Here is a 14,338-nt window from a genome sequence, read left to right as displayed (position 1 = left end):
GGAGGGGTCTTCTTCCCTTGTGTAGAGTGCGATCCCTTGGACTGGAGACTTCCGTGCGCCTCAGGATTTATCACGGGACAACTTGAGCCGTTGGTTTGACTTAGTTTAATTCGTTCTTGTACACAAGTTTTGAGGCGTTGAACATAATCACCTGCAGATCCGTCTCTTGAATGGGGGTGTCCTTAACACAAGTGGATGTGTTTACGACGACAGTGAGGAGGAAGAGGAGGAGGAGGAGGAAGAGGAGGGGGAGGGGGAGGAGGAGGAGGAGGAGGGTGTCCTTAACACAAGTGGATTTCTTTGGGACGACAGTGAGGAGAAAGACGAGGAGCAGGAAGAAGAGGAAGAGGAGGAGGAGGAAGAGGAGGAAGAGGAGGAAGAGGAGGAGGAAGAGGAGGAGGAGGAGGAGGAGGAAGAGGAGGAGGAAGAGGAGGAGGAGGAGGAGGAGGAGGAAGAGGAGGAGGAGGAGGAGGAGGAGGAGAAGGAGGAAGAGGAGGAGGAGGAGGAGGAGGAGGAGGAGGAGGAGGAGGGCGTCCTTAACACAAGTGGATTTGTTTAGGATGACAAACGAGAAATGGAAAAGTTTGTGTCACGACTTCGGAAATGGGCTTCAAATTAAACCTTCAATTTCGCACTTTGGTTCTGGATGCTGCCAAGCCACTCTAATGGCCTTTGGTGCCGCCAAAGGGGCTTTGAGTTAAACCTTCAATTTTTCTCTTTTCTTTTGGATCACGCCAAGCCACTCTAGGGGTCTTTGGTGCCGCAAAAGAGCTTTAGATTAATTCTTCACTTTTCATCTTTTGTTCTGGATGCCGCCAAGCCACTCTAATGGCCATTGGTGCCGCCAAAGAGGATTTATATTATACCTTCAATTTTTCCCTTCTTCTGGATGTCGCCAAGCCACTGTAATGGCCCTTGTTAGGGGCTTTAAGTTAAACTTTCAATTTCCCTCTTGATTTTTGGATGCCGCGACAGCACTCTATTGGCCTTTGGTATTCCCATAGGAGGTGTAAAGTAAATCTTTAATTTGTCTCTTTCCCTCTGGATGCCGCTATGCCCCTGTAACGTTCTTTGGCGCCACCAAAGAGACTTTCAATTAAACCATCAATTTCCCTCTTTAATTTTGGATGCTGCCAAGAGGAGATTTAGATAAAACCTTCGGTTACTCTCTTAATTTTTGGATGACTCCACTCCACTCTGCTGGCATTTGGCACCCACAAAGGGGCTTTAAAAAAATACCTTAATTCTCTTTCTCTTTGGATGCCGCTATGTCCCAGTAATGGCCTTTGGCGCCTCCAAAGGGGATTTAGATTAAACCTTTAATTTTTCTTTTTCTTTTTGGATGCCGCCATGCCACCCTATTGGCCTTTGGCACCGCCAAAGGGTCTTTACTTATTAAGTAAACCTTCAATTTGTCTCTTTCCTTTTAGATGCCGCTATTCCCCTGTAATTTCCCTCTTATATTTTTGGATGCCTCCACGCCACTCTGTTGGCCTCTTTGGGTAGTATGTAGTGCAAAACGATCGTTACATAAAGGGTATGCAAGTCATTATGCCGGATTGAGACAAAGCTTATGTTCATTTCGATGTTCGGAACCGTGACTAGTGACTACGTTGTTGGCTCCTGCGTCTTTATTTGTTCGGTTGTGGTGGAGAGTTACGGTTGTGCGGTCCGGCAAGACACATGGTGGAGCCGTCACCCAGGGAACTACAGAGGTACGGCGCTGGTCACTGAGCCACTCAGGTGAGTGAGACTAGTGAGGGTTAGATGGTTAGCAGGAGTGGCCACTGGCGACTTTCAACCTGATATTTAGCTTTCAGACGGTAAGTATGTAGCTGCCAGCCAAGCTATATAGCTATCAGCCAACTAGGTACCTCCTACCTAGCTTTTAGCCAAGCTATGTCGCTGTCAACCAGTTAGGTAGGTCTTTGTTAGCTGTCAGCAAGCTAGGTACCTCCTGCCTAGCTTTTAGCCAAGCTATGTCGCTGTCAACCAGCTAGGTAGCTCTTTGCTAGCTGTCAGCCAAGCTATGTAGCTCTCAGCCAGCTAGGTAGCTCCTACATAGCTGTCTGCCCAGCTTGCTGGGTAGCTCCCAGCTAGCTTCGTGTTCTCGGCTAGGAGATGCTTGATATTTCTATAAACAAAAGGTTGTACTTGTAGCCAGGTTTTTGTGTCCCATTTGTAATGGTTGTAACCAGTCGTTGAATGATTGATGAACTGTATTCATTTAGGTGTCCTGGGAAGAGTTGACGTTTCTTACTGTAGTTACCACAGGCCGAACATAGAAAATGTATGACGTCACCAGGCAGAGAATTTAGTGTATATCATTCGTTCAAGTGACAGCTTGTGATTGGTCGTCCTGAAGCGTGTGACTAGCCATACAGGTTATTATAATTACGCAGTTGTTTGGATAAATTACCAGTTAGGGTTTGCAATATACAATCAATAACAGACCAGTGGGTAGCTTTTGATGCTCCTTGTGCTATTGGAAGAAAACGGAAGGATAGATTAACAGAAATGGATAGACTAGAATTGTTATTAAGAAATTCTATCTTGTAATTTGCAGCCAATTTTAAGTATATTATTGAGAATAGTAAAATGAGGAGGTATAATACACACTAGACTTAAAATTTATTTGCAACACAAAAACGCTGGTAAATGTTAGATAAAAAAAAATCTAATTTAACTAAATATGATATATGTTTACAGATAAAAATGCCTACATATGATATCTTTATTGATGTAGAAAGCTAACACGATGGTTATTTGCAGAGTTCCAGTGAAACTCCGGAGTTGGGAGTAGGTAGTTTCTAACTGCCCACAGACCAGTCAGCCTCCGTTGTCAGCTGGCGTCACCAGAGACAGTCAGCCAATATGACAGCACTCCGTCAGGAGGAAGGAGGAAAAAACGCTGGTAAATGTTAGATAAAAAAAAATCTAATTTAACTAAATATGATATATGTTTACAGATAAAAATGCCTACATATGATATCTTTATTGATGTAGAAAGCTAACACGATGGTTATTTGCAGAGTTCCAGTGAAACTCCGGAGTTGGGAGTAGGTAGTTTCTAACTGCCCACAGACCAGTCAGCCTCCGTTGTCAGCTGGCGTCACCAGAGACAGTCAGCCAATATGACAGCACTCCGTCAGGAGGAAGGAGGAAAGACCCACCCACCCGCCCACCGTCCGTCGCCTGTCAGGACACGTGCCCCTCCTTCATACGTCAGGGGGTAAGTTTGACGAAGGGGGTAAACCTTGGATGGGTCGAGGCGTGAGCTACCCACTTGTGTCAGGGAGCGGGGCGGGGCGGGGCGGGGCTGGGCGGGGCGTTGGTTATCAGGGAGTGATATGATCTTGAGGGAGGTTGTGTGAGAGGGAGCAAGTTACCGTAGACTCCCAGGGAGGGAGAGGACCACTGTAGGGAGTCAGGGAGTACAGCACCGAGCGTCTGGCGGTGGCTGACACACAGCTGTCAGTGAGGGGATGGCGCCGGCATGTATCAGGCGTCGTCGTCAGTCTTGGAGTGCGCTGACGTCCTGTGTCAGGAGGAGACGACCCAACATGCGCCAGGCTGTGAGGTGCTGACGTATGTCAGCTGGTGAGACATCATTGGAAAAAGCGGCTCTGATGCTACAGTTGTTCTTGTTTAACAAGGAGGGAATACCTTACGTTTCTCAGAGAACAAGCCGTCGTAGTGCACTGTCGTACGTCCAGACGTACGTATATATATATATATATATATATATATATATATATATATATATATATATATATATATATTTTTTTTTTTTGCTTTGTCGCTGTCTCCCGCGTTTGCGAGGTAGCGCAAGGAAACGGACGAAAGAAATGGCCCAACCCACCCCCATACACATGTATATACATACGTCCACACACGCAAATATACATACCTACACAGCTTTCCATGGTTTACCCCAGACGCTTCACATGCCTTGATTCAATCCACTGACAGCACGTCAACCCCGGTATACCACATCGCTCCAATTCACTCTATTCCTTGCCCTCCTTTCACCCTCCTGCATGTTCAGGCCCCGATCACACAAAATCTTTTTCACTCCATCTTTCCACCTCCAATTTGGTCTCCCTCTTCTCCTCGTTCCCTCCACCTCCGACACATATATCCTCTTGGTCAATCTTTCCTCACTCATTCTCTCCATGTGCCCAAACCACTTCAAAACACCCTCTTCTGCTCTCTCAACCACGCTCTTTTTATTTCCACACATCTCTCTTACCCTTACGTTACTCACTCGATCAAACCACCTCACACCACACATTGTCCTCAAACATCTCATTTCCAGCACATCCATCCTCCTGCGCACAACTCTATCCATAGCCCACGCCTCGCAACCATATATATATATATATATATATATATATATATATATATATATATATATACGTTAACAAGATGCCGAATGTTCCAAAACGATAAAAGGCCATGCAAGTCATTTCACTGGGTCCTTTTGAAGCTTCATGTTTCCAGTGAAAGAAATTAGAAATCTGTTGTAAGAGTTCTCTCCACTGCCAAATATTATTTATACGTGGCCACTTCATGCGTTCTCACACCAGCAGACCACAAAAATAATGGTACATTTCCATTATAATCATGTACTTCTGGAGATGTTAGGTAAGATTTTTATACGCTACGGTCGGCTTTGCGGGGAGTTACTGCACTGAGTCACAGTGGGGTAGGCTAGAATAAGCGGGTGAGTGGTGGCTTCTGTACTGGATCATGCTGACGTAGGGTAGCTTCGGTCAGCCGCGAAGCGGTGGCTTGTATAGTGGATCACGGTGAGGTGGCCCAGATATGGGCGGTGAGAGTTGTGCCTACTTTACTGAGTTATGGTGAGGTACGCTAGGATCGGCTGGCCTGGGAACGGCAGCTCGTCTAATGGATCACGGTGAGGAAGGCAAGGGTCGGCTGGCTATGGAGTGGCAACTCGTCGACTAGATCACGTTGAGGTAGGCTAGGGTCGGCTTCCCATGGAGTGGCAGCTCGTCTACTGGATCGCGTTAAGGTAGGGAAAAAAAAAAAAAAAAAAAAAAAAAAAAAAAAAAAAAAAAAAAAAAAAAAAAAAAAAAAAAAAAAAAAAAAAAAAAAAAAAAAAAAAAAAAAAAAAAAAAAAAAAAAAAAAAAAAAAAAAAAAAAAAAAAAAAAAAAAAAAAAAAAAAAAAAAAAAAAAAAAAAAAAAAAAAATTTTTTTTTTTTTTTTTTTTTTTTTTTTTTTTTTTTTTTTTTTTTTTTTTTTTTTTTTTTTTTTTTTTTTTTTTTTTTTTTTTTTTTTTTTTTTTTTTTTTTTTTTTTTTTTTTTTTTTTTTTTTTTTTTTTTTTTTTTTTTTTTTTTTTTTTTTTTTTTTTTTTTTTTTTTTTTTTTTTTTTTTTTTTTTTTTTTTTTTTTTTTTTTTTTTTTTTTTTTTTTTTTTTTTTTTTTTGGATCGGTTGAGGTAGCTAGGGTCGGCTGGCCGGGAAGCGGCAGCTCGTCTATGGATCGCGTGAGTAGGCAGGGTCGTGGCCGTGGAGTGGCACTCGTCTACTGGATCAGCGTTGAGGTAGGCTAGGGTCGGCTGGCCGGGAGGGGCAGCTCGTCTACGGATCGCGTTGAGGTAGGCTAGGGTCGGCTGGCCGGGAGTGGCAGCTCGTCTACTGATCGCGTTGAGGTAGGCTAGGGTCGGCTGGCCGGGGAGTGGCAGCTTGTCTACTGGATCGCGTTGAGGTAGGTAGGGTCGGCTGCGTGGGAGTGGAGCTTGTCTACTGGATCGCGTTGAGGTAGGATAGGGTCGGTTGGCCGGGGAGTGGCAGCTTGTCTACTGGATCGCGTTGAGGTAGGCTAGGGTCGCTGGCCGGGAGTGGCAGCTTGTCTACTGGATCGCGTTGAGGTAGGCTAGGGTCGGCTGGCCGGGGAGTGGCAGCTTGTCTACTGGATCGCGTTGAGGTAGGATAGGGTCAGGCTTGCCGGGGAGTGGCAGCTTGTCTACTGGATCGCGTTGAGGTAGGATGGTGTCCCGGTCTGGCGAGGGAGCAGCAGCTTGGTCTACTGGATCCTCGTTGAGGTAGGATAGGGTCGGCTGGCCGTGGAGGGTCCAGCTCGTCTACTGGATCGCGTTTGAGTAGGATAGGGTCGGCTGTCCTAGGAGTGGCAGCTCGTCCACTGGATCGCGTTGAGGTAGGCTAGGGTCGATCTGGTCGGGGAGTGGCAGCTTGTCTACCTGGATCGCGTTGATCAGGATAGGGTCGGCTGGCCGGGAGGAATGGCAAGCATCGTCTACTGGATCGCGTTGAGGTGGCTAGGGTTGGCTGCCGGGGAGCGCAGCTTGTCTACTGGATCGCGTTGAGGTAGGCTAGGGTTGCTGGCCAGGGAGCGGCAGCTGTCTACTGATCGCGTTGAGGTGGCTAGGGTTGGCTGCCGGGGAGCAGGCAGCTTGTCTACTGGGATCGCGTTGAGGTAGGCTAGGGTCGGCTGGCCGGGGAGTGGCAGCTGTCTACTGGATCGCGTTGAGGTAGGCTAGGGTCGGCTGGCCGGGGAGTGGCAGCTTCGTCTACTGGATCGCGTTGAGGTAGGCTAGGGTCGGCTGGCCGGGGAGTGGCAGCTCGTCTACTGGATCGCGTTGAGGTAGGATAGGGTCGGCTGGCGGGGAGTGGCAGCTCGTCTACTGGATCGCGTTGAGGTAGGCTAGGGTCGGCTGGCCAGGGGAGTGGCAGCTTGTCTACTGGATCGCGTTGAGGTAGGATAGGGTCGGCTGGCCGGGAGTGGCAGCTTGTCTACTGGATCGCGTTGAGGTAGGCTAGGGTCGGCTGGCCGGGGAGTGGCAGCTTGTCTACTGGATCGCGTTGAGGTAGGATAGGGTCGGCTGGCCGGGAGTGGCAGCTTGTCTACTGGATCGCGTTGAGGTAGGATAGGGTCGGCTGGCCGGGGAGTGGCAGCTTGTCTACTGGATCGCGTTGAGGTAGGATAGGGTCGGCTGGCTCGGGGAGTGGCAGCTTGTCTACTGGATCGCGTTGAGGTAGGATAGGGTCGGCTGGCAAGGGAGCGGCAGCTTGTCTACTTGATCGCGTTGAGGTAGGATAGGGTCGGCTCGCCGTGGAGTGGCAGCTCGTCTACTGGATCGCGTTGAGGTAGGCTAGGGTCGGCTGGCCGGGGAGTGGCAGCTTGTCTACTGGATCGCGTTGAGGTAGGCTAGGGTCGGCTGGCCGGGGAGTGGCAGCTCGTCTACTGGATCGCGTTGAGGTAGGCTAGGGTCGGCTGGCCGGGAGTGGCAGCTTGTCTACTGGATCGCGTTGAGGTAGGCTAGGGTCGGCTGGCCGGGGAGCGGCAGCTCGTCTACTGGATCGCGTTGAGGTAGGCTAGGGTCGGCTGGCCAGGGAGCGGCAGCTTCGTCTACTGGATCGCGTTGAGGTAGGCTAGGGTCGGCTGGCCGGGGAGTGGCAGCTTGTCTACTGGATCGCGTTGAGGTAGGATAGGGTCGGCTGGCCTGGGAGCGGCAGCTTGTCTACTGGATCGCACTGAGGTACGCTAGGGTTGGCTGGGCAGGGGGCAGGCAGCTCGTCTACTGAATCGCGTTTCGGAAGGCTAGGGTCGCTGGCCGAGAAAGGCAGCTCGTCTGATGGATCACGGTGAGGTAGGCAAGGGTCGGCTGGCCATGGAGTGGCAACTCGTCGACTGGATCACGTTGAGGTAGGCTAGGGTCGGCTGCCCAAGGAGTGGCAGCTCTTCTACTGGATCGCGTTGAGGTAGGGTAGGGTCGGCTGGCCGGAGAGTGGCAGCTTGTCTACTGCATCGCGTTGAGGTAGGCTAGGGTCGGCTGGCCGGGGAGTGGCAGCTTGTCTACTGGATCGCGTTGAGGTAGGCTAGGGTCGGCTGGCCGGGGAGTGCAGCTTGTCTACTGGATCGCGTTGAGGTAGGATAGGGTCGGCTAGCCGGGGAGTGGCAGCTCAGTCTACTGGATCGCGTTGAGGTAGGCTAGGGTCGTCTGGCCGGGGAGTGGCAGCTTCGTCTACTGGATCGCGTTGAGGTAGGCTAGGGTCGGCTGGCCGGGAAGCGGCAGCTCGTCTACTGGATCGCGTTGAGGTAGGATAGGGTGGGCTGGCCGGGGAGTGGCAGCTTCGTCTACTGGATCGCGTTGAGGTAGGATAGGGTCGGCTGGCCAGGGAGCTGCAGCTTGTCTACTGGATCGCGTTGAGGTAGGCTAGGGTCGGCTGGCCGGGGAGTGGCAGCTCGTCTACTGGATCGCGTTGAGGTAGGCTAGGGTCGGCTGGCCGGGGAGTGGCAGCTCGTCCACTGGATCGCGTTGAGGTAGGCTAGGGTCGGCTGGTCGGGGAGTGGCAGCTTCGTCTACTGGATCGCGTTGAGGTAGGATAGGGTCTGCTGGCACGGAGTGGCAGCTTCGTCTACTGGATCGCGTTGAGGTAGGATAGGGTCTGCTGGCCGGGGAGTGGCAGCTTGTCTACTGGATCGCGTTGAGGTAGGATAGGGTCGGCTGGCAGGAGCGGCAGCTTGTCTACTGATCGCGTTGAGGTAGGCTAGGGTTGGCTGGCCGGGGAGCAGCAGCTTGTCTACTGGATCGCGTTGAGGTAGGCTAGGGTTGGCTGGCCAGGGAGCGGCAGCTTGTCTACTGGATCGCACTGAGGTGGGCTAGGGTCGGCTGGTCGGGGAGTGGCAGCTCGTCTACTGGATCGCGTTGAGGTGGGCTAGGGTCGGCTGGCCGAGAGTGGTTGCTCGTCCACTGGATCGCGTTGAGGTAGGCTAGAGTCGGCTGGTCGGGGAGTGGCAGCTCGTCTACTGGATGGCGTTGAGGTAGGAAAGGGTCGGCTGGCAAAGGAGCGGCAGCTTGTCTACTGGATCGCGTTGAGGTAGGTTAGGGTCGGCTGGCCGTGGAGTGGCAGCTTGTCTACTGGATCGCGTTGAGGTAGGATAGGGTCGTCTGGCCGGGGAGTGGCAGCTTGTCTACTTGATCGCGTTGAGGTAGGATAGGGTCGGCTGGCCGGGGAGTGGCAGATCGTCAACTGGATCGCGTTGAGGTGGGCTAGGGTCGACTGGCCGAGGAGTGACAGCTTGTGTACTGGATCGCGTTGAGGTAGGCTAGGGTCGGCTGGTCGGGGAGTGGCAGCTCGTCTACTGGATCGCGTTGAGGTAGGAAAGGGTCGGCTGGCAAGGGAGCGGCAGCTTGTCTACTGGATCGCGTTGAGGTAGGCTAGAGTCGGCTGGCCAGGGAGTGGCAGCTCGTCTACTGGATCGCGTTGAGGTAGGCTGGGGTCGGCTGGCCAGGGAGCGGCAGCTTGTCTACTGGATCGCGTTGAGGTAGGATAGGGTCGGCTGGCCGTGGAGTGGCAGCTCGTCCACTTTGTCGCGTTGAGGTAGGATAGGGTCGGCTGTCTTGGGAGTGACAGCTCGTCCACTTGATCGCGTTGAGGTAGGCTAGGGTCGTCTGGTCGGGGAGTGGCAGCTTGTCTACTGGATCGCGTTGAGGAAGGATAGGGTCGGCTGGCCGGAAGTGGCAGCTCGTCTACTGGATCGCGTTGAGGTGGGCTAGGGTTGGCTGGCCGGGGAGCAGCAGCTTGTCTACTGGATCGCGTTGAGGTAGGCTAGGGTTGGCTGGCCAGGGAGCGGCAGCTTGTCTACTGGATCGCACTGAGGTAGGCTAGGGTCGGCTGGTCGTGGAGTGGCAGCTCGTCTACTGGATAGCGTTGAGGTGGGCTAGGGTCGGCTGCCCGAAGAGTGGTTGCTCGTCCACGGGATCGCGTTGAGGTAGGCTAGAGTCGGCTGGCCAGGGAGCGGCAGCTTGTCTACTGGATCGCGTTGAGGTAGGATAGGGTCGGCTGGCCGTGGAGTGGCAGCTCGTCTACTGGGTCGCGTTGAGGTAGGATAGGGTCGGCTGTCTAGGGAGTGACAGCTCGTCCACTGGATCGCGTTGAGGTAGGCTAGGGTCGTCTGGTCGGGGAGTGGCAGCTTGTCTACTGGATCGCGTTGAGGAAGGATAGGGTCGGCTGGCCGGAAGTGGCAGCTCGTCTACTGGATCGCGTTCAGGTGGGCTAGGGTTGGCTGGCCGGGGAGCAGCAGCTTGTCTACTGGATCGCGTTGAGGTAGGCTAGGGTTGGCTGGCCAGGGAGCAGCAGCTTGTCTACTGGATCGCACTGAGGTGGGCTAGGGTCGGCTGGTCGTGGAGTGGCAGCTCGTCTACTGGATCGTGTTGAGGTAGGCTAGTGTCGGCTGGCCGGGGAGTGGCAGTTTGTCTACTGGATCGCGTTGAGGTAGGCTAGGGTCGGCTGGCAAAGGAGCGGCAGCTTGTCTACTTGATCGCGTTGAGGTAGGTTAGGGTCGGCTGGCCGTGGAGTGGCAGCTTGTCTACTGGATCGTGTTGAGGTAGGCTAGGGTCGGCTGGCCGGGGAGTGGCAGTTTGTCTACTGGATCGCGTTGAGGTAGGATAGGGTCGGCTGGCCGTGGAGTGGCAGCTCGTCTACTGGATCGCGTTGAGGTAGGCTAGGGTCGGATGACCGGGGAGTGGCAGCTTGTCTACTGGATCGCGTTGAAGTAGGCTAGGGTCGGCTGGCCGGGGAGCGGCAGCTCGTCTACTGGATCGCGTTGATGTAGGCTAGGGTCGGCTTGCCGGGGAGTGGCAGCTCGTCTACTGGATCGCGTTGAGGTAGGCTAGGGTCGGCTGGACGGGGAGTGGTAGTTCTACTGGATCACGTTGAGGTAGGATAGGGATCTGCTGGATGGGGAGTGGTATTTCGTCTACTGGATCACGTTGAGGTAGGATAGGGTCGGTTGGCCAGGGAGTAGCAGCTTGTCTACTGGATCGCGTTGTGGTAGGATACGGTCGGCTGGCCGGGCAGTGGCAGCTTGTCTACTGGATCGTGTTGAGGTAGGCTAGGGTCGGCTGGCCGGGGAGTGGCAGCTTGTCTACTGAATCGCGTTGAGGTAGGATAAGGTCGGCTGGACGGGGAGTGGCAGGTTGTCTACTGGATCGCGTTGAGGTAGGCTAGGGTCGGCTTGCCGGGGAGTGGCAGCTTGTCTACTGGATCGCGTTGAGGTAGGATGGTGTCGGCTGGCCAGGGAGCAGCAGCTTGTCTACTGGATCGCGTTGAGGTAGGATAGGGTCGGCTGGCCGTGGAGTGGCAGCTCGTCTACTGGATCGCGTTGAGGTAGGATAGGGTCGGCTGTCTAGGGAGTGGCAGCTCGTCCACTGGATCACGTTGAGGTAGGCTAGGGTCGTCTGGTCGGGGAGTGGAAGCTTGTCTACTGGATCGCGTTGAGGAAGGATAGGGTCGGCTGGCCGGAAGTGGCAGCTCGTCTATTGCATCGCGTTGAGGTGGGCTAGGGTTGGCTGGCCGGGGAGCAGCAGCTTGTCTACTGGATCGCGTTGAGGTAGGCTAGGGTTGGCTGGCCAGGGAGCGGCAGCTTGTCTACTGGATCGCACTGAGGTGGGCTAGGGTTGGCTGGCCGGGGAGCAGCAGCTTGTCTACTGGATCGCGTTGAGGTAGGCTAAGGTTGGCTGGCCAGGGAGCGGCAGCTTGTCTACTGGATCGCACTGAGGTGGGCTAGAGTCGGCTGGTCGGGGAGTGGCAGCTCGTCTACTGTATCGCGTTGAGGTGGGCTAGGGTCGGCTGGCCGAAGAGTGGTTGCTCGTCCACTGGATCGCGTTGAGGTAGGCAAGAGTCGGCTGGTCGGGGAGTGGCAGCTCGTCTACTGGATGGCGTTGAGGTAGGAAAGGGTCGGCTGGCAAAGGAGCGGCAGCTTGTCTACTGGATCGCGTTGAGGTAGGTTAGGGTCGGCTGGCCGTGGAGTGGCAGCTTGTCTACTGGATCGCGTTGAGGTAGGATAGGGTCGTCTGGCCGGGGAGTGGCAGCTTGTCTACTTGATCGCGTTGAGGTAGGATAGGGTCGGCTGGCCGGGGAGTGGCAGATCGTCAACTGGATCGCGTTGAGGTGGGCTAGGGTCGACTGGCCGAGGAGTGACAGCTTGTGTACTGGATCGCGTTGAGGCAGGCTAGGGTCGGCTGGTCGGGGAGTGGCAGCTCGTCTACTGGATCGCGTTGAGGTAGGAAAGGGTCGGCTGGCAAGAGAGCGGCAGCTTGTCTACTGGATCGCGTTGAGGTAGGCTAGAGTCGGCTGGCCAGGGAGTGGCAGCTCGTCTACTGGATCGCGTTGAGGTAGGCTGGGGTCGGCTGGCCAGGGAGCGGCAGCTTGTCTACTGGATCGCGTTGAGGTAGGATGGTGTCGGCTGGCCAGGGAGCAGCAGCTTGTCTACTGATCGCGTTGAGGTAGGATAGGGTCGGCTGGCCGTGGAGTGGCAGCTCGTCTACTTTGTCGCGTTGAGGTAGGATAGGGTCGGCTGTCTTGGGAGTGACAGCTCGTCCACTTGATCGCGTTGAGGTAGGCTAGGGTCGTCTGGTCGGGGAGTGGCAGCTTGTCTACTGGATCGCGTTGAGGAAGGATAGGGTCGGCTGACCGGAAGTGGCAGCTCGTCTACTGGATCGCGTTGAGGTGGGCTAGGGTTGGCTGGCCGGGGAGCAGCAGCTTGTCTACTGGATCGCGTTGAGGTAGGCTAGGGTTGGCTGGCCAGGGAGCGGCAGCTTGTCTACTGGATCGCACTGAGGTAGGCTAGGGTCGGCTGGTCGTGGAGTGGCAGCTCGTCTACTGGATAGCGTTGAGGTGGGCTAGGGTCGGCTGGCCGAAGAGTGGTTGCTCGTCCACGGGATCGCGTTGAGGTAGGCTAGAGTCGGCTGGCCAGGGAGCGGCAGCTTGTCTACTGGATCGCGTTGAGGTAGGATAGGGTCGGCTGGCCGTGGAGTGGCAGCTCGTCTACTGGGTCGCGTTGAGGTAGGATAGGGTCGGCTGTCTAGGGAGTGACAGCTCGTCCACTGGATCGCGTTGAGGTAGGCTAGGGTCGTCTGGTCGGGGAGTGGCAGCTTGTCTACTGGATCGCGTTGAGGAAGGATAGGGTCGGCTGGCCGGAAGTGGCAGCTCGTCTACTGGATCGCGTTCAGGTGGGCTAGGGTTGGCTGGCCGGGGAGCAGCAGCTTGTCTACTGGATCGCGTTGAGGTAGGCTAGGGTTGGCTGGCCAGGGAGCAGCAGCTTGTCTACTGGATCGCACTGAGGTGGGCTAGGGTCGGCTGGTCGTGGAGTGGCAGCTCGTCTACTGGATCGTGTTGAGGTAGGCTAGGGTCGGCTGGCCGGGGAGTGGCAGTTTGTCTACTGGATCGCGTTGAGGTAGGCTAGGGTCGGCTGGCAAAGGAGCGGCAGCTTGTCTACTTGATCGCGTTGAGGTAGGTTAGGGTCGGCTGGCCGTGGAGTGGCAGATTGTCTACTGGATCGTGTTGAGGTAGGCTAGGGTCGGCTGGCCGGGGAGTGGCAGTTTGTCTACTGGATCGCGTTGAGGTAGGATAGGGTCGGCTGGCCGTGGAGTGGCAGCTCGTCTACTGGATCGCGTTGAGGTAGGCTAGGGTCGGATGACCGGGGAGTGGCAGCTTGTCTACTGGATCGCGTTGAAGTAGGCTAGGGTCGGCTGGCCGGGGAGCGGCAGCTCGTCTACTGGATCGCGTTGATGTAGGCTAGGGTCGGCTTGCCGGGGAGTGGCAGCTCGTCTACTGGATCGCGTTGAGGTAGGCTAGGGTCGGCTGGACGGGGAGTGGTAGTTCTACTGGATCACGTTGAGGTAGGATAGGGATCTGCTGGATGGGGAGTGGTATTTCGTCTACTGGATCACGTTGAGGTAGGATAGGGTCGGTTGGCCAGGGAGTACCAGCTTGTCTACTGGATCGCGTTGTGGTAGGATACGGTCGGCTGGCCGGGCAGTGGCAGCTTGTCTACTGGATCGTGTTGAGGTAGGCTAGGGTCGGCTGGCCGGGGAGTGGCAGCTTGTCTACTGAATCGCGTTGAGGTAGGATAAGGTCGGCTGGACGGGGAGTGGCAGGTTGTCTACTGGATCGCGTTGAGGTAGGCTAGGGTCGGCTTGCCGGGGAGTGGCAGCTTGTCTACTGGATCGCGTTGAGGTAGGATGGTGTCGGCTGGCCAGGGAGCAGCAGCTTGTCTACTGGATCGCGTTGAGGTAGGATAGGGTCGGCTGGCCGTGGAGTGGCAGCTCGTCTACTGGATCGCGTTGAGGTAGGATAGGGTCGGCTGTCTAGGGAGTGGCAGCTCGTCCACTGGATCACGTTGAGGTAGGCTAGGGTCGTCTGGTCGGGGAGTGGAAGCTTGTCTACTGGATCGCGTTGAGGAAGGATAGGGTCGGCTGGCCGGAAGTGGCAGCTCGTCTATTGCATCGCGTTGAGGTGGGCTAGGGTTGGCTGGCCGGGGAGCAGCAGCTTGTCTACTGGATCG

General features: G+C 54.7%; 1 protein-coding gene and 1 long non-coding RNA gene across 9 annotated transcripts in view; one reads left to right on the top strand and one right to left on the bottom strand.

Moving 5' to 3' along the window:
• The window catches only part of LOC139767396 (uncharacterized), an 800,841-nt gene that overhangs the window by 314,278 nt on the left and 472,225 nt on the right, over positions 1 to 14,338 (top strand). The window contains exons 1-3 of one of the 6 annotated variants that reach the window (XR_011717081.1): positions 1,587 to 1,743; positions 2,773 to 2,914; positions 3,033 to 3,232. The exons of 4 other annotated variants lie outside the window; for them this stretch is intronic. The gene's annotated coding sequence lies outside the window, so the exon portion shown is untranslated. Of the gene's footprint in view, positions 1 to 1,586; positions 1,744 to 2,772; positions 2,915 to 3,032; positions 3,233 to 14,338 lie in introns of those variants that run through there. One more of the 6 variants, XR_011717085.1, reaches the window with a different exon arrangement.
• LOC139767399 (uncharacterized) overlaps positions 1 to 14,338 on the bottom strand; it is a 481,123-nt gene that overhangs the window by 187,963 nt on the left and 278,822 nt on the right. The window lies entirely within an intron of this gene.

This window comes from Panulirus ornatus, chromosome 61, assembly GCF_036320965.1.
Source record: "Panulirus ornatus isolate Po-2019 chromosome 61, ASM3632096v1, whole genome shotgun sequence".
In the NCBI taxonomy this organism is placed as follows: Eukaryota; Metazoa; Arthropoda; class Malacostraca; order Decapoda; family Palinuridae; genus Panulirus; species Panulirus ornatus.
This window is presented reverse-complemented; position numbering and strand designations above follow the sequence as displayed.